The sequence below is a fragment of the Rhinopithecus roxellana genome, chromosome 18 (genome assembly GCF_007565055.1).
Source record: "Rhinopithecus roxellana isolate Shanxi Qingling chromosome 18, ASM756505v1, whole genome shotgun sequence".
NCBI classification, from domain to species: Eukaryota; Metazoa; Chordata; class Mammalia; order Primates; family Cercopithecidae; genus Rhinopithecus; species Rhinopithecus roxellana.
The window spans coordinates 76,328,981-76,352,515 of record NC_044566.1 but is presented as its reverse complement, the minus strand read 5'-3'; the positions used below and the strand labels follow the sequence as shown (position 1 = coordinate 76,352,515).

The 23,535-nt window shown below is 41.4% G+C and overlaps 1 pseudogene; it reads right to left on the bottom strand.

The window, feature by feature from the left end:
* Positions 1-258: 258 nt before the first annotated feature.
* On the bottom strand, positions 259-23,448 carry LOC104673574 (annotated as a pseudogene).
* Between the last annotated feature and the right edge of the window lie 87 nt (positions 23,449-23,535).

Below are 23,535 nucleotides of genomic sequence, written 5' to 3'. Positions count from 1 at the left end.
CACGTAAACGCCAACGTCCTACGGGCGGCCACTTTCTCCCGCCCCGCCCCACTGCGCTCTCAGGCTCTCCAGAGCCCGCTCCCGCCACCGCCGACCTCAGCGAGAGAACTGCGAGCGCGCGTACCTGCCCCACGACTACTGACACTTGACGCCCGCCTCTATTTCACCCAACTCCGGGGGGGCGGGGCCCGCTCGCCTGATTGGCAGCGCCGCCGCGAATCCCGAGGCCCCGAGGCCGGCCGGGCCTGAGCGGCCAGCCTATGAGCAGGGAAAGAGGCAGCCAGGGCCCCGCCTCCGCCGGCCCGACCGCACCCCTCTCGGGCCACGAGCTTCGCGCGCAGGGCGGCCGCGCAGTTTGTACACAACTTCTCTGACAGATTGGGCTGGCGAAGCTGGGGGCGGAGGGAAGTAGCGGAGCGGGTGGAATCTGGGAAGAGGGGGAATTAGGGTGGAGACGCGGAGGGAGAGCTCTTCGCACTGTTCTCTGCCAGGATTAGGAAGAAAAAGAGTATTGCACGTCTTAGGTGTTGTGCAAGGACCTGAAACTCAAAAGCTGAAACCCAGAAGGCAGCTAGGTGGGGGCGCTGAGGCTTTTAGAGATTTGTCTAATGAGTGTGTACTTTTAAATATCCAAAATACACCTCTCTTTAGCAGAAAACTAGGGGCGGTGTGATAAACAAATTTAAAACAGCTCTTGTCTCATGTATCTTTAGCAGTGACTGTATCCATTTAACAAGGCAAATTCAGAATGCCTGAATAAAAGATTTGATGGCAAGCGTTATTTTCAAATCCTCGCATAAAAGCCTGGGTTTTTCCCACTCTTTCAGGATTTTAATTGCTAGACGTTTTCCCACACATTTGTACCTCCTATCCGTGTGTGGGGAGGAGCGCTTGGGCCATATGAATTTTGAAGTTTCTAATATTTAAGCCATGTTGATTCTAGCCGAAGCATGGAATCTAATTTAAGCACGACTGGCTCAAATGTGTACTTAAATAGACATTACATCTTTGACTTATTTTTGCTAGCACTGTATGTTCAAAAAATGGACTTTAATATTTACAAAACAGAAACCTAGCACATTTACCTCACATTGTGGCACCTTTTCCTACGAAGAGACAACCAGAAAGCCACAAACATAGACACAAAGACACTGAAAACTGGGAATCCAAATTTGTTGGAAGGTAATAGCCAAATATATTACCGTCCATTTACTATGTTGTTATAATGGGAGGGTGAATTTTTGCCAGCAGTCACCTAAGGAAACCACTTCCCTTAATCCTTAATGTTCTTGTACATGATTTTATCTGGCTTATTGGGAGGACGGAACAATAAACTGCAATAAAAATGCTTGTGATATTACTACAAATGTACATATGTTGACAGCACAATATACCATTAGACAGTTTTACATATACAACAGCCTACTTATCGCTTCAGAGTAAAACAGCTTAAAAAAAAAAGTCTTTGAAAAAAACGTTCACTTCAAAGAGCATATCTATCAAAGGTATGGATCTCATTTTCAATGGGTAGAAAATTAATAAGCACATAAAGAAATGTATTTATTATTAGAAAATATAAAATTATGCTGTAAACTAGGTTTTTCTCCTTTTCCTTCTCTCCTGTTGATACATGATTCATTTCTATAACTGTGATCACTGCCTTCAGAGAATGATGACTACTTTCATGTTACCAAAGTATTATTTAATAAGTGCTTTTGCAAGTTTTTCGCTAACCAAACAGCCCCATGCTGTCCACCTTCATCTTTAAAAAGCTGTCTTGCTTTTCTCTAATATCAAACCGATCATGTAATTAATTAGCTTAGAAACATATTACAGAATTAGGATGGGATTTAATGTAACTCTTTTTAAAAATTGAGCTCTGAAAGATTTTTAGTTACTTAATTCTGATAACATCAAACCTAAATGTGATGTAGATAATTCTTAATAGAACTTTTGTGCTCTTGTAACTTTAAGCTAAATCTAACTTAGATTTAATACATTTGGTAGCTGTATCTTAATGTGCTTTTAAACCTATCTAGACCTTTCCTTTTGTCTTTCTTTTTACGAGAGCTTCAGTGGCCTGGTATTTCCATCTAAGTTTTCACTGCAATAAAATCCCTGTATTTTACTGGAAATGCTTCTATAATTTCACACCACTTTTTAACATGCTTTCATTTACAAAAGCTTTTTCATTGCAAAAAAAGAAAAAAAAAACACACAACTAATATTGTTTTTAATATTTTTAGTCTTGTTAATTGTTTCATATTTCCACTTTTCATAATGAATATAGATATGAAGCTAGCGTTGGGGTTCTTATAGTAACTGAATATATTCCTTTTTGCTCCAATACAGTAGCACCTTTTAAAATTTCATTTCAGGCATAAAGATTCATGAAATAGGGCTGCCACTTTTAAGTAATAGTTTCTCTGAAATGCACTGCTCTGCAATCTCACAGAAAATAACTAGCTTAGCACTGTACAATAGTACGGAAATTGGAAAGTAATCCTTTTCGGAGACATTTGCCATGTGATTCTGAACATATAAAGAACATGTTCAACCAAGCTTCCCTGCTGTTGCTTTTAACATAAATGCTACAGCTGCAAACCTGTTTCATCGACTTAGTAAAAAGGGTTAAAACTTGATAAATATTTTTCAAATGTTCCAGGTTCTACATTGGCATGAAGCCAGACAGAGTGAATGGACAGATCCTCAATTACTTTGAACTTTCTAGTTCTTTGCATTCCTTCCCGCTTAGTAGTGCTGTACCATTAGGGAAGATGGGAGAAAACAAAAAACAAATGTCAGGTTTCAGAAATCAATTAGTGGCCTGGCAGTGGTGTGTTAAGTGAACTGTGCCAAAACAGGGGATTCTGAGGGAATGAAATAAAAATGTTGAGTACTCAAGTTAGGTAGGAGGGTAAGCATAGAAGCAGTGTGCATGCTTAAGTCCTTAGTCACTGGGCAACACAGATTTAGTCTTAGAATAAACCATAAGTGTCACTATCTTTACGGGAATAAATACGGATGAATATGCGGGGGCTGAACAGGCATTCAGTGATGGGGGAGGGGGTTTGAAGGAGGCAGTGGAAAAAAATAGATAAATAGCTTCTGAATGATGAGATGAGGGAAATATGAAGCTATCACTAGGGCAATGTTCACACAACGACACAGCAAAAGGAATATCTAAATTCAGTTGTTTGGCAAATCTAAATTCAGTTGTTTGGCAAACAATTGAAATGTCAGAGAGAGCTCGAAATTAAGAGGTATAGAGTATCACAGCCAACAAAACTGTATTCACTTCGAGTAGAAAAATATTCATAGAATATTTATTTCTGCTAAATCAGTATCAAATTGCCAAGTGATCTTGGGCCACAGAAAAAAGAACAAGAATAAACATGAAAAATAAAGTTTTATACGGGAGCACACTCTTCTCTAGGGTAAGATTATTTAACTAAAGTGACTGTTTGGTAGTCATTGATTGTCCACCCCTGTTAGAATCTGTATCAGTGAAAACTTAAAACTGTTGTAATTATTGTCCTCTCAAACATTTCACATCTGTAGTCTTTGTATTTTTTCATTCATGGCAACCACTTAAAGCCACACATCAGAAAAAAAGTCATTAAGGAAATAGCCTGATAAATAGAAGCTTCAACTGAGATTAGTTGGAATTTAAAGCATTTTGACTCAAAAGATTACGAGACGAGAAAGAAGATGCTCTGTTCATTGCTTTTGTGATGAAAAAATATGCAATTTAAATGACTAAATACATCTATTTATATTAATTAAAATTATGTCTTAAGTCAACAACAATATTTTATTTTTGTAATGTCTCTTGCCTCCAGTTCTTAAGAAATTACATTTTATATTTCAGTTTGGATTTTTAAACATGTTCTTCTTAAAATATTTCATAAAACTCCCTTTATGCACTTATTCCTAAGGATACTATAATTTATCTAACCTAATTTTAAAACTCTACTAATATCCAAAAAACAGGAGAGTTTTACCTTTTGGAGAGACTGGGATTGCTTTTTCCACCTTGTTAGTATAATAAGTAGACAAAAGTGACATAAATATAAATGCCTGGAACCAAGTTATAGGCCAAGCATATTGTAGCTTAAACTGTACAGTATTTAAATTTTGACTTGAAACATGATAGGCAAGGTTAAGAGAAAGGTCTGAGCTAAAGTGGTTACACCAAACAATCTTTTAGAACATTAGGGAGGTCCCATCATCAGCATCACAATGGGCAGTGTTTTGAGCCAATTGCTGTTCATGTGATGACAAAAGCTGTAATGGTACCAGGCTGTGGGGAACACCCTGTGAATGCTCACATGAACTGTGTGTGCATGGGTCACACGGAAATACTCTTTTAGATGTTGATTTATAGATGAAGTGTGTAAAAGTTGTGCCTAAGAGAAATGCGAGTTCTTCTTGTGTAAACTTTACAACTTTGGGGAAGGGCAATTTGACAATAAGTATGAAAAAGGCTAAAATGTAAATAACTTTGAAAATGATAGATAATTCCTCTTCTAGGAAAGGTGTATATGTGTGTGTATATATATATATATCTGTATGTGTGTATATATATACATGCCTGGCCCACCATACACACATACAGGTATATATATACACACACATATATCTTTATATATAATTTTGGGCCAGCCACCATGCCTGTATATATATACCTGTATGTGTGTGTATGTATATATATACACACACACACATATATCTTTATATATAAAATTGGGCCAGGCATGGTGGCTCACACCTATAATCCCAGCCCTTTGGGAGGCTAAGGTGGGAGGATTGCTTGAGGCCAGGAGCTGGAGACCAGCTTGAGCAACATAGTGAGACCCCTATCTCTACAAAAATGTTTAAAATGAATCAGGCATGGTGATGTATGCAGGTAGTCCCAGCTACTTGGAAGGCTGAGGTAGGAGGATTACTTGAGCCGAGAAGTTCAAGGTTACTGTGAGCTATGATCACACCACTGCACTCCAGCCTGGGTGACAGAGCAAGACCCTGTCTCAAATAATAATAATTAATTTAAATAAAAATAAAATTGGAAATAACCTAGGTTAGGTGTCCAACAATAGGGGAGTAGTTAAGCAATACATCCATAGCATGGCTACTGTTATGCTACCAAGAAGTTGAGTAGTTGGAAAAAAAGGGGGAAAATTCACATTATTAAGGAATATTTAGTGACACAGGAAAACATTCATGCTATGTGTAGTGAAAGAAAGGAGTTTTATCAATATGTACCCACAAAGATGAAAAGAAAATACCAAACATGGATGTGTTTTGGTGGCCTTCATTGGATGGTTAAATTATAGGTCACTGCTGGGTACGGTGGCTCACGCCTATAATCCCAAAGGGAGGCCAACATGGGTGGATCACCTGAGGTCAAGAGTTCAAAACCAGCCTGGCCAACATGGGGAAACCCCGTCCCTACTGAAAATACAAAAATTAGCCGGGCATGGTGATGTGCGCCTGTAATCCCAGCTACTCAGGAGACTGAGACAGGATAATCACTTGAACCCGGGAGGCAGAGGTTGCAGTGAGCCAAGATTGAGCCACTGTACTCCATCCTGGGCGACAGAGCAAGACTCCATCTAAAAAAAAAAAAAAAAAAAAAAAAAAAAAAAATTATGGGTCGTTATTCACTTCTGGATACTTTTCAGTATTTTCTAGATTTTCTACAATTGCTATGTATTCCATTTGTAATCAGAATAAATATTTTAAATGAAAACATAAATATTACCTTCCTACAGCTAAGGGGTAATTGGAACTATAGTAGGTGATGATCAAATGATTTTCCATTTGAAGCCAGTAAAGTGTAGCTACAACTTGCCAATACTCTGTACTGGGAAAACATGTAAGCTTTCTTAACCAAGCTGCTAGGTTTTCAGGAATTTCACTGCAGAATGAAGAAGCTGAAGAGAGATTACAAAGGGGAGTCTGAAGTTCAAAAGGGATAATATAGGGAATGTCTGAAATGTAAATATGCTTTAATTCATTTCCTAAGTGATCAGCAAGACTTCCTCTACAATTATTTTTACTCTGTTATTTTGGGTATCTCATTTTACTTTGTTGCTCTGTTTTCTCATATTAAATAAAATAGGCTGTTTACACTATTTTGACAAAATGCAGACTCTTAAAACCAGGTAAAGTTTATATGCATCTTTAAAGAGGTGTTTATGTTTGGTTTTTTAAATTCTAAAATACTCACATAGAAGATTTGGCATGAAATAGTTTCAAATGGGATGTTATCTTTCTCTCTCTTTCTCTCTCTCTCTCTCTCTCTCTTTTTTTTTTTTTTTTTTTTTTTTTTTTGAGACAGGGTCTTGCTCTGTTGCTTAGGCTGGAGTGCAGTGATGCAAACATGGCTTACTGCAGCTCCAACCTCCTGGGTTCAAGTGATCCTCCCACCTCAGCTTCTCCAGTAGGTGGGGCCACAGGCCCCACCATGTCAAACTAAATTTTTTAATTTTTTGTAGAAACGGGGTTTCTCCATGTGGCCCAGGATGGTCTCGAACTTCTGCACTCAAGCAATCCTCCTGCCTCAGCCTCTCAAAGTTCTGAGATTACAGGCTTGAGCCACCATGCCCAGCTCATACTATTGCTTCTCTAAGAGCCGTGTTCTCTTTTCTGGAACATAAAGTTGTTCAAAAGTTATACCCAAATTTGGTTACTGAGATTTCAGAAATTAAAGTGGAGGGAGGGTGGGGGTGTTTGTCTACGAACATGATATTTAAAACATATTCTAGAGGCACAGCAAGATGGCTCACACCTGTTATCCCAATGCTTTGAAAGGCTGAAGTGGGAGGATTGCTTAAAGCCAGGAGTTCAAGACCAGCCTGGGCAACACAGCAAGACCCCAGTCTCTGCAACGAGTAAAAAGAAGAAACTAGCCAGGTGTGGTGGCACACGCCTGTAGTCCCAGCTACTTGGGAAGCTGAGGCAAGAGGATTGTTTGAACTCAGGAGTTTGAGGTTACAGTGAGCCATGATTATGCCACTGCATTCCAGCCTGGGCAACAGAGTAAGACCTTGTTTCAAAAACAAAACATTTTCTATTAAAAATTCAGTAGACAGCTGAATTTCTAAGGACCCACCCCCTAGCTCCCCACTGTCATGACCACAACTCACACATAAAACATACATATACGCTAGTCTTTATTCTAAATTATTCTGCAGATTGGTACCTGCAAATATTTTTTGAACACTCTGTGTTCTGCAGTGCTCTGTGCAGAGCACTGTTGCGGGTCTTAGAAATACAAAGATGAATAAGATATAGTCCCTGCCCTAAGCACTGTAAGCATCACCTGATAGGTAACCTCACTTCTCAGATACATTTCATTGCTTTCCTCGGTGAAGAAGGAAGTTCAAACTCCTCGGCCTGGGACCTTGTGCTGACCCCAGCCTATCTTCCCAACTTTGTATCTCACTATCCCTCCCGTGCTCTTCTCCCATGAACCTTAGGCTCTAACCATATGGATTATTTGTAATTTCCCAAAAGCCCCTCGGGTTTCCTCCAACTCTAATGCCTTTCTTTGAGTACATATGTCATTGATATGATTTGGCTGTGTCTCCACCTTAATCTCATCTTGAATTGTAGCTCCCATAATTCCCACGTGTTGTGGGAGAAACCTGGTAGGAGATAATTGAATCATGGGAACGGGTCTTTCCCATGCTGTTTTTGTAATAGTGAATAAGTCTCATGAGGTCTGATGGTTTTATAAAGGGGAGTCCCCCTCACGAGTTCTCTCTTGCCCGCCAACCATGTAATAAGTCCCTTTGCTCCTCCTTAATCTTCTGCCATGACTGTGAGGCCTCCCCAGCCATGTGGAATTTTGAGTCCATTAAACCTTTTTCCTTTATCAATTACCCAGTCTCAGGCTGGGCATGGTGACTCACGCCCATAATTCCAGCACTTTGGGAGGCCGAGGCGGGTGGATCACTTGAGGTCAGGGGTTTAAGACCAACCAGGCAAACTTGGCAAAACCCCGTCTCTACTGAAAGTACAAAAATTAGCTGGATGTGGTGGCATGCACCTTTGGTCCCAGCTACTCCGGAGGCTGAAGGAGAATCGCTTGAGCCCAGGAGGCAGAGGCTGCAGTGAACCGAAGTCATACCACTGCATTCCAACCTGGGAGACAGAGTGAGACCATATATACCACAAGGCCCGGCTGTAAGCCTACCTTTCTCCCAGGGTCACACCAGCTCCCCCAGAAATAATTATCCTCTCTGTTGGTTTCTTCTCTTTCCCTTTGTATCCCCAGTAAAGCACTTCTTACCATCTGCCTTATGCCTGTTGCCCCCAACAAGTCAAGTGGCCCTGTAGGGAACAAATGATCTTATCTTTGTGTTCCTCCTGATGCTTCGTAGGGTCCCACACAAAATAGGCAATCAATACTTGGTGAAGCCTATCTTATTCATAATAGACTTAAGAGGTAAAATTAAAAATAAAAGTTTGTGGCCGGGTGCGGTGGTTCAAGCCTGTAATCCCAGCACTTTGGGAGGCCGAGGCGGGCAGATCACGAGGTCAGGAGATCGAGACCATCCTGGCTAACACGGTGAAACCCCGTCTCTACTAAAAAATACAAAAAAAAACCCAGCCGGGCGAGGTGGCCGGCGCCTGTCGTCCCAGCTACTCGGGAGGCTGAGGCAGGAGAATGGCGTAAACCCGGGAGGCGGAGTTTGCAGTGAGCCGAGATCCGGCCACCACACTCCAGTCTGGGCGACAGAGCGAGACTCTGTCTTAAATAAATAAATAAATAAATAAATAAATAAATAAAAGTTTGAGGTTAGGCACAATGGCTCATGCCTCTGATCCCAGCATTTTGGGAGGCCCAAGTGGGAGGATTGCTTGAACTCAAAGGTTCAAGACCAGCCTGGGACAATATAGTGAGACCCCCATCTCTCCAAAATAAAAGTAAATACATAAATTAGCTGGATTGGTGGCATTTGCCTATTGTCCCAGCTACTCAGGAGGCTAACGTTGGGAGGATTGCTTGAGTTCGGGAGGTCAGGGCTTCAGTGAGCTATGATGATCACACCCCTGCACTCCAGCCTGGGTGACAGAACAAGACCCTGTTTCAAAGTAAATACATTAAAAATAAAAGTTTGATAGAATGTCAACTAGAAATGTAGAAGAAATAGTAGAGTTAGAAAAATGGCTCACGCCTGTAATCCAGCACTTTGGGAGGCTGAGGCGGGCAGATCACAAGGTCAGGCGATCAAGACCATCCTGGCCAATATGGTGACACCCTGTCTCTACTAAAAATACAAAAATTAGCTGGTCATGGTGGCATGTGCCTGTAATCCCAGCTAATCGGGAGGGTGAGGCAGGAGAATCATTTGAACCAGGGAATCGGAGGTTGTAGTGAACCGAGATAGCACCACTGCACTCCAGCCTGGCGACAGAGCAAGACTCTTTCTCAAAAAAAAGAAAAGAAAAGAAAAGAAAAAGAAAAATCACCATTTTGCAACCATCAGAGTATTAATTGAGGCAAGAATCAATGGATACCAAAATGACTGGATGAAATTCAGAAGAGGAACAGGCTATATTTACATAGTCTTAAGGTATTTCCCCCATAGATGAGGTATTAATTTCAATGGAAACAAATGGTAACAATGGAGGAGCCTGGCCTACACTACCTTAAACAAATGATCAAAATCAATATCACCGTCAATACCACAAACTGGCTGGGTGCGGTAGTTCATGTCTGTAATCTTAATGCTTTGAGAGGCTGAGGCAGGAGGATTGCTTGAGCTGAGGAGTTCAAGACCAGCCTGGGCAACATGCGGAGACCTCATCTCTACAAAAAATAAACCAAAAAAAGAAATTGCCAGGCATGATAGTGCACACCTGTAGTCCGAGCTACTTGGGAGGCTAAGGCAGGAGGTTCGCTTAAGCCCAGAAGTTCAAGGCTGCGGTGAGCTTAGATCATACCATTGCACTCTAGCCTAGGCAACAGAGTGAAATACTATCCCTCTAATGAAAGTTTTTTTTTAAAAAGGACAAACTGAGTTTGTCCTTGTCACATTATGAGTTTGCCACATTATGAGTTTCCCAATGTGAACTGAGAAGGATGCAAAATCAATATCCTGATGTGAACTGAGAAACAATGAGGAATTTATGTACATAAATTTCTAAAAAAAAAAAAAATGCATAACCTGAATCTAATCATGAGGAGAGATAAGACAAACCCCAATTGAGGAACATTCTATGAAAGAGTGGCCTCCACCCTTCGAAAAAAATGTGGATGTTGGCCAGGCACGGTGGCTCATGCCTGTAATCCCAGCACTTTTGGAGGCCAAGGTGGGCGGATCACGAGGTCAGGAGATCAAGACTACCCTGGCTAACATGGTGAAACCCCGTGTCTACTAAAAATACAAAAAATTTGCCAGGCTTGGTGGCAGGTGCCTGTAGTCCCAGCTACTTGGGAAACTGAGGCAGGAGAATGGCATGAACCCGGGAGGAGGAGCAGCTTGCAGTGAGCAGAGATTGTGCCACTGCACTCCAGCCTGGGTGACAGAGCGAGACTCTGTCTCAAAAAAAAAAAAAAAAAAAAAAAAGAAAGAAAGAAAGAAAAAGAAAAAAGAAAAAAGTGCAGACGTTATAAGAGAAAAAGAAAAGTTCAGGGACTGTTTTGTTTTGTTTTGTTTTGTTTGTTTGTTTGTTTGAGAAGGAGTCTCCTTCTTTCGCCCAGCCTGGAGTGCAGTGGAGCGATCTCAGCTCACTGCAACCTCTGCCTCCCAGGTTCAAGTGATTCTCCTGCCTCAGCCTCCCAAGTAGTTGGGATTACAGGCATGCACCACCACACCTGGCTAATTTTTATATTTTTAGTAGAGACAGAGTTTCGCCATGTTGGTCAGGCTGGTCTTGAACTCCTGACCTCAGGTGATCCACCTGCTTTGGCCTTCCAAAGTGCTAGGATTATAGGCGTGAGCCACCGTGCCCGGCTGGGCACTGTTCCTTTTTAAAGAAATGGGTAATCCTGGGTTTGGTTCTAGATGAGGGGCACAATAAATATTTTGGGGTAATTAGCAAAATTTGAGTATGAACTGTATATTTGATAATAAACCAATACTACATGACTGAACTTGACAATATAACTAGTTATGTAAGAGGGTGTCTCGTGCCTGTAATTCAGGCACTTTGGGAGTCTGAGATGGGTGGATCACTTGATGTCAGGAGTTCGAGACCAGCCTGGTCAACATGGTGAAACTCCATCTCTACTAAAAAATACAAAAATTGGCTGGGAGTCGATGTGGGTGCCTGTAATCCCAGCTACTCGGGGGGCTGAGGTAGGAGAATCGCGTGAACCTGGGAGGCAGAGGTTGTAGTGAGCCGAGATCGTGCCACTGCACTCCAGCCTGGATGACAGAGCAAGACTCCGTCTCAAAAAAAAAAACGAATGGGAATTCTTTGTATTATTCTTGCAACTTTTTTCTGTAGGTTTGAAATCATTTTGAAATAACACTAAAAACAATAAAAGGAATAAAAGTTTGAGGACTTTGACAGATGAAATTCTGCTGTCTAGGACTGGTCTTCGAGGATTTATATTTGTAGAAAGTTGAAAGTTCACTTGAAGAAAACCTAGCACTAATCCACAGAAGCAATTCCATCTCAGTTCAAACACATCACTTTCCTCTGTCTTCATGGACTCGTCATTTCTCTGTCACGATGGCCTTGATGTCTTGGGTACCACCACAGTTACCACACTTACCAAACTGTTTTTTTTTTTTTTTTTTTTTTGAGACAGAGTCTCCCTCTGTCGCCCAAGCTGGAGTGCAGTGGCCGGATCTCAGCTCACTGCAAGCTCCGCCTCCCGGGTTTACGCCATTCTCCTGCCTCAGCCTACCGAGTAGCTGGGACCACAGGAGCCCGCCACCTCGCCCGGCTAGTTTTTTGTATTTTTTAGTAGAGACGGGGTTTCACCGGGTTAGCCAGGATGGTCTCGATCTCCTGACCTCGTGATCCACCCGTCTCAGCCTCCCAAAGTGCTGGGATTACAGGCTTGAGCCACCGTGCCCGGCCCCCAAACTTGTTTTTATTCTACTTCCATGGTGTGCAGTTTCTGCCATGCAGCACACTAAATGCTTTGAATGTATGTGAATGAAGGCTATACACACACACACACACACACACACACACACACACACACACACACACGAGGCTCCAGAGTTTTAAACTAAAATGTCAGAAAGAACATTCCTGCCTTAATGTCTTTAAAAAATATCAGGATAGACCGGGCACAGTGGCTCACGCCTATAATCCCAGCACTTTGGGAGGCCAAGGCAGGTGGCTCACTTGAGGTCAGGAGTTGGACACCAGCCCGGCCAACATGGTGAAACCCCCATCTCTACTAAAACTACAAAAAAATTAGCTGGATGTGGTAGTGGGCACTTGTAATTCCAGCTACTAAGGAGGATGAGGCAGGGAAATCACTTGAACCCGGGAGGCGGAGGTTGCAATGAGCTGAGATCGTGCCACTGCACTCCAGCCTGGGCAACAAGAGAGATACTCTGTCTCAAAAAAAAAAAAAAAAAAGGTAAACATAGTAGAGGCAGTGGTAATAATATGCACAACTCACACAATAAAATATCAATTTTACTTTAATGTAGTTTTGATTAGTTTTTCTTATTTTTTAATTTTTTGATGAAGTCTCACTCTGTTGCCCAAGCTGTAGTGCAGTGGCGTGATCTCGGCTCGCTGCAATCTCCACCTCCCGGGTTCAAGCGATTCTCCTGCCTCAGCCTCCCAAGTAGCTGGGACTACAAGCATGTGCCACCATGCCCGGGTACTTTTTGTATCTTTTTTTTTTTTTTTTTTTTTTTTTGACCATGCCCGGGTACTTTTTGTATCTTTTTTTTTTTTTTTTTTTTTTTTGAGACGGAGTCTCGCTCTGTCGCCCGGGCTGGAGTGCAGTGGCCGGATCTCAGCTCACTGCAAGCTCCGCCTCCCGGGTTTACGCCATTCTCCTGCCTCAGCCTCCCGAGTAGCTGGAACTACAGGCGCCAGCCACCTCGCCCGGCTAGCTTTTTGTATTTTTCAGTAGAGACGGGGTATCACCATGTTAGCCAGGATGGTCTCAAACTCCTGACCTTGTGATCCGTCCGTCTCGATCTCCCAAAGTGCTGGGATTACAGGCTTGAGCCACCGCGCCTGGCCACTTTTTGTATCTTTAGTAGAGACGAGGTTTCACTATGTTGGCCAGGCTGGTCTTGAACTCCTGACGTCGTAATCCGCCCACATTGGCCTCCCAAAGTGCTGGGACTACAGGTGTGAGCCACCGCACCAGACCTGGTTTTATCTTTAATTTTGAAAAGCCAAAAAACCTGCTGTCAAGGATCATGGGGTCTGATCTTAGGGGGGCCACCATTAAATCCCGACGTCGCGCACTGCAGTTGTGTTTGAGAAAGCAGATCTGAGGTAGCATGAAATAAAGACCCATGCCAGGCGCCAGTTGGACTTTAAAGATATATCTTTCAAATGTGAAAAATACTAGATTCTTCTTTTTATGCCACCAGAACGTTTTGAGGAAATGGGATCCTTAACATAGTTCACAACATTATTGCTGAGGTTTGGAACCCCAGAGGTAAGGAGCAGGGTGGCCTAATGAGGCACCTCAACAGAAGACAGAGCACGCACAAAGGATGATTGAAGAGATGCCGATGCAAATTGCCCACAGCGTGTATGTATGAGGCAGAAAGGAGTCACTGAAGATTTTCCTATGACAAAGTATTTTTAAAACAACCAACAGATACGTACTGGACTCCTACGAGTAAAAACACTGAGAGTCCAGACAAAAGTGAAGCTGCTTCACTTGAATAGAATCCCATCTAGTTTAAGTTACAATATATACACATGCAAAATACAAAACTTTTATCATGTCCTGAACCCATGGTGAACCAGGAAGAGAGAGATCACTGTGGACTTTGATACTTGGATTAACTCTTAAAGAAAGCACAAGACTCTGCAAGCTGCAAAATGGTAGATAGGACGAAAGCAGAGGGAATTCCGGCCAAAAACTGGCACGGTGCTTAGCGTTCAACACAGATTACATAAATTGATCAGAACAATTAGCCCATAAATAGATCAAATCAGATTTCTCCATGCTGTGTAAATAATTGATGTAATAAAGACCAGGAGAATTTCTAACATAATGGAAAGTCTTGTGAATCAGTGTGATCATAAAGTTAAAAGACATAGTGCAGTGACTCATGCCTATAGTCCTAGCTACTTGGGAGGCTGAGGCAGGAGGATTGCTTGAGCCTAGCAGGTTGAGGGTACAGTGAGCTGTGATCTCACCACTCTCTGCAGCCCGGGTGACAGAGTGAGACTCTGTTCCCTGCCAAAAAAAAAAGTTAAAAGACAAGTGACCCCTCTACCCTCAAGTTCCTAAAATAGTAAGTGACCAGGAGAAATTATTTGCAGCAGAAGATTAATATTCACAATCACAAAAGACATTCTTTAAAAAGCTATTTAAAGAAAAAGATAATCTGGCCGGGCGTGGTGGCTCAGGCCTGTAATCCCAGCACTTTGGGAGGCTGAGGCAGGAGAATCACCTGAGGTCAGGAGTTGGAGACCAGCCTGACCAACAGGGAGAACCCCTATCTCTACTGAAAATACAAAAATTAGCCAGGCGCAGTGGCTCTCATCTGTAATCCCAGAACTTTGGGAGGCTGAGGCGGGCAGATCACAAGGTCAAGAGATCGAGACCATCCTGGCCAACATGGTGAAACACCGTCTCTACTAAAAATACAAAAAAATTAGCTGGGCATGGTGGCACATGCCTGTAATCCCAGCTTCTCGGGAGGCTGAGGCAGGAGAATGACCTAAACCCAGGAGGTGGAGGTTGCAGTGAGCCGAGATCGTGCCACTACACTCCAGCCTGGGCAACAAGAGCAAAACTCCATCTCAAAAAAAAAAAAAAAAAAAAAAAAAGACAATCCAACAAAGAAAAAATTAGGCCATAGGAGTAAATAGGCAATTCACCAAAAAGACATACAAGTGGCCAATAAACATATGAAAAGATTGCCAGCCCCCTGAGTATCAGGAAAATGTAAATTAAAACAGTATTGGAATAGCATTTTGTTCAACTGATGTACAAAAATGAGAAAGATTCCAGGAGGCTGTAGAGGAAACTGAAAGTCTCATAATGTTAGTAAAAATATAACTTCTTGTGGACTTTGTAAAATATATATCTGTACAGAGGGCAATTTCATGGATCTATTAAATATAAAATTTCAGCTGGGTGTGGTGACTCATACTTGTAGTCCTAGCACTTTGGGAGGCTGAGGTGGGTGAATCACTTGAGCATTTATATATATATATATAAAATATATATATTTATATACTATATATTGTGTATACTATATATTGTATATATAAATATATATTGTATTTATAAATATATAGTATATAAATATATTATATGTATACATAAGTATATAGTGTATGTATATATAAATATATAGTATGTACATATAAATATATATTATATGTATACATACACACACACAAAAGTGTCATACACTTTGGCATTCCACTTTTAAGAATTTATTCCTTAAAATTATTCAAATGTGCACAAAGACAGGTATAGCAGAATTATTGCAGCACTGTTTGTAATAATGACAAATCAGCAGCCATCTAAATATCCAACAGTAAGTATGTAATGATGAAGTAAATGACTAAGTGAACTCTAGTACATCCACACCATATACTACTATTCAGCAATTTCTTTTTTGGAGATGGAGTCTTGCTCTGTCACCAGGCTGAGTGCAGTGGCATGGTCTTGGCTCACTGCAACCTCCACCTCCTGGGTTCAAGCGATTCTCCTCACACAGGCACGTGCCACCACACCCAGCTAATTTTTGTATTTTTAGTAGAGATGGGGTTTCACCATGTTGGCCAGGCTGGTCTTGAACTCCTGATCTCGTGATTCGCCCACCTCAGCCTCCCAAAGTGCTGGGATTACAGGTGTGAGCCACCACACCCGTCCTATTCAACAATTTTAACATAGTAAAGTGGCTATATCTGTACTGACACAAGAAGATCTCTAGGCTGGGAACGGTGCCTCACGCCTGTAATCCCAGCACTTTGGGAGGCCCAGGCGGGTGGATCATGAGGTCAGGAGTTCAAGACCAGCCTGGCCAAGATGGTGAAACCTCATCTCTACTAGAAATATAAAAATTAGCTGGGTGTGGTGGCTTGTGCCTGTAGTCCCAGCTACTTGGGAGACTGAGGCAGGAGAATCGCTTGAACAGGGAGGCAGAGGTTGCAGTGAGCCAAGATCGTGCCACTGCACTATAGCCTGGTGGCAGAGTGAGACTCCATCTCAAAGAAAAAAAAAAAGATCTCTAAAGGCAAAATAAGTGGGGAAAAAAAGTCACTAGGTAACACATATTTCATGGTACCATTTATGTAAATAATTTATGTGAAATATACATTGTCTAGAATGGCTAACACACAATTGTTAACAATTTACTGGCAGGGTGCCATTGCTCATGCCTGTAATCCCAGCACTTTGGGAGGCTGAGGCAGGCGGATCACTTGAGGTCAGGAGGCAGAGGTTGCAGTGAACCGAGATCATGCCATTGCACTTCAGCCTGGGTGACAAGATCAAGACTCCATCTTTAAAAAAAAAAAAAAAAAAAAAAAAAAAAATTTACATTAGACGGTGGTTGTAATAATGAAAAATCCGTGTAGTCACAGATACTTATGAGGCTGAGGCGAGAGGAACTCTCGAACCCAGGCGGTTGAGGCTGCAGTAAACTATGATCTCACCACTGCACTTGGACTGGGTGAGAAAGCAAGATCCTGTTTGTAAAAAATAAATCAATAAATGGGCCAGACATAGTGACTCACACTTGTAATCCCAGCAGTTTTGGTGGCTGAGGCAAGAGGGTTGCTTGAGGACATGAGTTTGAGACCAGCCAGGCCAACATAGCAAGACCTTGTCTCTATTTTAAAAAATGAATAATACATTAAAAAACAATAATGCAAATAAAATAAAATAAAGATACAAAGAGAAAGAAAGGCCTTGTGTTTACTTGTTTAAAAAATGTTAGACCCTCACAATAACTGAGTTTAGTTTCTTAATCTACTCCACATATGCTGCAAGATATAAAGCTACTGGCAGCAGCGCCTGAAAATAAACCAGCAGAATGATCAATGTGATGCTTGCTATGTAGCATTTTACAAAGTCAGCTTAGGAAAGGAAATCTGATCCTTTCAATTTTCCTGCAAAATTATTTTCAGTTGATATATCTCTGGAAAATCGCTATCCCTTCCACCATGAATATTTGGTTAGTGTATTCATTTTTTTCCTCCATAAAGCATCCTATTTTACACTTCGCCTTGTTTGTTTGGTGAGGTGGTTAAATGTGTTTGTATGACCCTGGTAATACGTCATCATTGGAATTATAATATGCTAATTTTTCAGACATTTAGAAAAACTAAAGAGAGAATACTTAATACCAGTGCCACCTCAATTCAGTGATATCAGTATACAAACACACTGGCCATTGTGACATGTGGCAGCAAAGTCTGGTATGTTTAATGTTTAAGAAGCCAAGTCAGCTGGGCGCGGTGGCTCACACCTGTAATCCCAGCACTTTGGGAGGCTGAGGCAGGTAGATCACAAGGTCATGAGTTCGAGACCAGCCTGGCCAATATGGTAAAACCGTGTTTCTACTAAAAATACAAAAACTAGCCAGACGTGGTGGCGATCTCCTGTGGTCCTGGCTACTCCGGAGGCTGAGGCAGGAGAAACGCTTGAACCTGGGAGACGGAGGTTGCAGTGAGCCAAGACTGTGCCACTGCATTCCAGCTTGGATGACAGAGCAAGACTCTGTCAAAAAAAAAAAAAAAAAGAAGCCAAGTCATATTTTTTTTAAGATGAGATCTTTCTTTGGTACCTAAGCTGCCGTGCAGTGGTGCAATCATAGCTCACTGCAGCGTGGAACTCCTGGGCTCAAGCAATCCTCTTGCCTCAGCCTCCTGTGTATAGCAAGGACTACAGGCGCATGCCACCGCGTCTGTCTGGCTAATTTTTAAAGGTTTTTGTACAGACAAGGTCTCTCTTTGTTACCCAGGCTGGCAAGTCACTTCATAGGAACTCATGTTTTGCAAAGATACAGGCAATAACACATTTTTTATGATAGCTTGGTAAATCCCTTAAAAGGGAGAGGTTTATGGGAGAAATGATAACGCTCTAACTACATATGTGTGGTTAATTCCGTTTCAGCCATTCAAGGTAACTTCTACCTATATTTATGGGCTTGATTGCATAATGTATGGAGTTTGCAGGAAGTACCTGGAAGATAAGGTTACACAGACAAGTTATTTAAGTTTGAATATAAACCACAGCTCATGCTGGGAAACTAGTTTGTAGACAATTTTGTAACACAAGTGAATACGTCATTCATTTCCTTTTAATATTTTTCTTATCGCATAGTTAACGTTAGGAGATTAATCATTGAATGTGCAGCATAGTAAGTTAACAAAAATGTAGCATCAGGGATTGATTAGCTGAAAAGTCAGTGAGTTACATTACAGAAGTGAAGATAAAGACTTGATACTTAAAGCATCCTAAACAAATGGATGATTTGCATATATGATGATATCCCACTAGACAATGGTTTTCTTCATGAGCGTCATTCAGTAATAAGACTCGGGTCTACTGACAAATATTGCTTCATCAACATATCATTTGCTGCAAGAAATGACCTTTTATGGTTAATGTGTAACTGATTACTGTTCTTCCTCTATAGTAGCCTACATTTTACAGTAGAGAAATACACTGTGTACACTTAGTGCCCTACAACACTAAAACATGTCAAATTGTGGTGGTATACCTTCACATATTATGATATTTGGCATTATGCAATGGTTATGGCACATTTGCAGTGGGTTCACCCTGTGTTTCAGCTCTTGTTGTATGCAGTAAAACTTTTGCCATAATAGTTAGATACTTAGAAAAATCAAGACGATTTTTCTTGCAAATTAAGAAAAGAAGAACTAAAACCTCTCATGGAGGCAACAGAGGTTTGAAAGATAATGTATGTAGAGGAGAAACTACTCCATTCTAATGAAAGGAAATTACCCTAAAATCTTTGGTGTGGAAAATTAAAACTAATGATATGTTCACATTGTAATGCAAAATTGCCTGTAACCTATTTTCCTAGTGTGAGATGCAGCTTTTTTTTCAAACATAAATAACGTGTCCATTTAATAATTTACTTTTCTCCATTACTGCAAAGAAAAAAAAAAGACATTTACAATCGCCACCTTTCTATTCCATTAATTGTCAAGAACAATCCAAGGGAGTTCTGTTATTTTCCCTGTGATAATTTTAACAGATCGAACGATTTCTTTTTAACAAGTTTTCATATATCTGAGGGCTCTGTCTTTTAAATGAATGTAAGTAAAATGTGCCACCTTATTAAGTTGGAAATGACCTGTTATCTGTTATTTCTTGACCTTGCAGAGGTTTACAGTGACAAGTGAATTAACCGGGTGAGGGAAGAGTGTTTGCTAGTGACTCAGTCACACTCTATTGTGTGGGATGGCACCTAGCAAAGCATTTAGATTAGGCTGGGGAGGGAACGAAGCTAGGTACACTCTCTCCAGCTTCAGGTAAACAGGATTATTGTTTTCCGTCCCTGCTGTTTGGAATGAATGCAATGCTGCAAAGCTAATAGCTGCCATAATTAGGAAAAAGAAGAAGAAGAGGAAGAAGAAGAAGAAGAAGAAGAAGAAGAAGAAGAAGAAGAAGAAGAAGAAGAAGAAGAAGAAGAAGAAGAAGAAGAAGAAGAAGAAGAAGAAGAAGAAACAACTTGGAATGTGTTAATTCAGTATGCTTTAAACCTCAGAGATATCATTTTTCCTCATACACAGGCAAGGCTGGCTCTATTCATAGCTCTTTAAATGATAAGTTTAAATGTTAACATAATATTGAAAAAAATGCTTGGAAGGTAGCAGGTGGTAAGTACTTGGTGTATAAAATGCTGAATGGTGGTCATTATTAGCACGGTAACCAGGTGAGTAGAAAAATCCCATTCTGGGGCTTAATACCATGTACAGTAACAAATGCAATCAATTGAAAGCTTCCTCTTAGAACAGGCCTTGCTGTGTGCCCAGGCTTTGCCACATACTATTTCATAAAATATGCAACTTTCAAACCACCTCCACATAAGATTTCACTCTGCTGTTGAGAAATTCTTCCTCATATCTAACTAAATCACCCTATCTGCAGTTTAGCAATTCTGTTTCCTCACATCTTCAGCAACATCTAACATTCTGTATTAACATATATCTTCGGCCGGTACGGTGGCTCACACCTGTAATCCCAGCACTCTGGGGGGCTGAGGCAGGTGGATCATGAGGTCAAGAGATTGAGACCATCCTGGCCAACATGGTGAAACCCCGTCTCTACTAAAAATACAAAAATTAGCCAGGCATGGTGGCTTGTATCTGTAGTCTCAGCTACTTGGGAGGCTGAGGCAGGAGAATCACTTGAACCCAGGAGTTGGAGGTTGCAGTGAGTCGAGATCGCGCCACTGTACTCCAGTCTGGTGACAGAGCAAGACTCCTTCTCAAAACAGAACAAACAAACAAACAAACAAAAACCACACACACAGACAAAATAAATACACATATCTTCTTACAACAAAAAACTCAGCCTAATACCACAAAATCACAAAATGCACATAGAAGAACTGAAAAAAAAATGTATCTCTCCATATGGTACTCATGTACTCTAACTGGACTGTTGGTTGCAAATTTAAAAATAAAATGTGGGAATTAGAGATTGTTTGAGTTGTGGATTCCCATGTGCTGTTTCTAAATGTGAAGTCTTCGTAAAACAGCCTCCTGAGCTGCCAGCATAATTACGGTGAACAGATTAGCAAGGACATCTCAGTTAAGGCTCTGCATGTTGTTCTTTGCTTTATAGGGAAAAATTAAGCATTTTTAAGATTTAAATCTTATTCTTCAATAAGATAACTTTTTTGACCTACATGAACATTAATGGAAGCACTAATAATTATAGCTTTTTGCTGCTTGGCCTAAAACAATCTTTCTACTATAATTAGATTTGAAGGGGAACTAGGAAAGACTTTCCATAAAATGCTGTCACAAATTCCCTCCAAAACTGCTTGCCTGTAATTAAGGTGCATTTACAGATCTGATATTCCTTAAAAGAAACATTAACATCACAAAGACCAATTATTCATGGCCAAACAAAGGGGATTCAGATTCTCTGATCAAAGCAGTAATCTCTTTTACAATTGTTACTTTTGAAGTATCTTCAAACAGAACACACACACATTGACTAGGTAAACAGGTATAGCTGTGGGCTAATTTGTTGTTTCCAGGATCAGATTGTTTTCCCACAAGACTCAAACATAGTAAGGTATAGACTGTTTTCCACTCCAAACCCTAAAATGCTGATGCTAAGGAGTAACGTTAAAAGGGAAAAATCTCAAATATGGTTTTTACTATTAAAACTGTTGTAAAGATCATCATATATCTCATATATATTTTTATTTATTTATTTATATTTATTTTTTGAGATGGAATTTTGCTCTTATTGCCCAGGCTGGAGTGCAATGGCATGATCTTGGCTCACTGTAACCTCTGCCTCCCAGCTTCAAGCAATTCTCCTGCCTCAGCCTCCCAGGTAGCTGGGATTACAGGCATGGGGCACCACACCTGGCTAATTTTGTATTTTTACTAGATGTGGGGTTTCACTATACTGGTCAGGCTGTCTCAAACTCCTGACCTCAGGTGAGATCCACCCACCTTGGCCTCCGAAAGTGCTGGGATTACAGGCATGAACCACTGCGCCCAGCTGGTCACCTTATATATATATATATTTTTTTGAGACGGAGTCTCGCTCTGTCGCCCGGGCTGGAGTGCAGTGGCCGGATCTCAGCTCACTGCAAGCTCCGCCTCCCGGGTTTACGCCATTCTGCTGCCTCAGCCTCCTGAGCAGCTGTGACTACAGGCGCCCGCCACCTCGCCCGGCTAGTTTTTTGTATTTTTTTAGTAGAGACGGGGTTTCACCATGTTAGCCAGGATGGTCTTGATCTCCTGACCTTGTGATCTGCCCGTCTCAGCCTCCCAGAGTGCTGGGAATACAGGCTTGAGCCACCGCGCCTGGCCACCTTATATTTTTAATATAACCTTTACTTTTTCTCAAAATTGCTTGTTTTAAAAAAAGTCAGCAAGCTTTTAAAATGATCAGTGGCAGAAAATTAGACATTACAGGTGGTTAAGTGAAAGAGTACTGAATTTGGTTTGCGAAAAGTTGAATTGGAGTTTCAGTTTCACCTTTCTCCAGCTGTAAGGTGTTGAGTACATTCCTTAACAACTCACAGCTTTCCCTACAAATGTAAAATCAGGATAATAGCACATCTCTAGCTAGGCTGTGGTGAAGGTCATATAATGGACACACCAGGACAGGAGTAGGCCTATTTTAAAAATTAAAACATTATCCAAATAGTCAGTTTGGAGATTTAAATAAGAATAAATGGTTTTTTGTTTGGTTTTGTTTTGTTTTGTTTTTGTTGGTTGGCTGGTTGTTGCTGTTGCCTGTTTTTGAGACAGGTTCTTACTCCATCCCCCAGCCTGGAGCACAGGGGTCTGGTGTGATCATGGCTCACTGCAGCCTCAACCTCCTGGGCTCAAGTGATTCTCCTGCCTCAGCCTCCCAAGTAGCTGTAACTATAGGCATGTGCCACCACGCCCAGCTATTTTTGTTTGTTTTGGGTTTGTTTGTGTGTGTGCATTTTTTTTTTTTTTTTCTTGTTTACCAGTTTACTATAAAGGATACTATAAAGGTATAGATGAATGGGGAGCTGAAGAGGTACATAGGGTGAGGTCCAGCAGGGTCCTGAGCATAGGAGCTTCTGTTCCCATGGAGTTGGGGTGCATCACTCTTCTGGCATGTGGATGTGTCCCCAACCTAGATGCTCACCAAACCCCTTGGCTGCTGCCCAGTGCAATGCTGTAGCCTCATAATGGTCCTTAGCATGAGGATTAGCCCCGCCTTCTAGTAACATGACAGCGATCTCATGCCTGTTTTTGAAAGCTGCATAATGTAGGGGAGTGCAGCCATTTTGATTGACAGCATTCACTTGGGCACCTTTTCCCAGAAGGGTTTTTACAATCTCATCCTGGCCAGCAGAAGCCGCAATATGAGAGGAGATCAACCTGCATCGTCTTTATCATTCACTGGCACTCCAAGGTGCAACAAAAATTCAACAATTCCTGTATGTCTAGCTGAGCATGCCCAGTGCATGCCGTTCTGCTGTCCTGGTCAGTGCTAGTAGTTAGGGATTTATCAGCCAGAATACTCTCCTTGAACTCTTCCAGCTTCCCACAGTAGGCCAGGTTGCAGACAATTAGGTTAGACACACACCCCTACATTTTGCTTTCCCAGGAACTCATGTGTGTGTGTGTGTGTGTGTGTGTGTGTGTGTGTGTGTGTGTGTGTGTTTTGAGACAGGTTCTCAC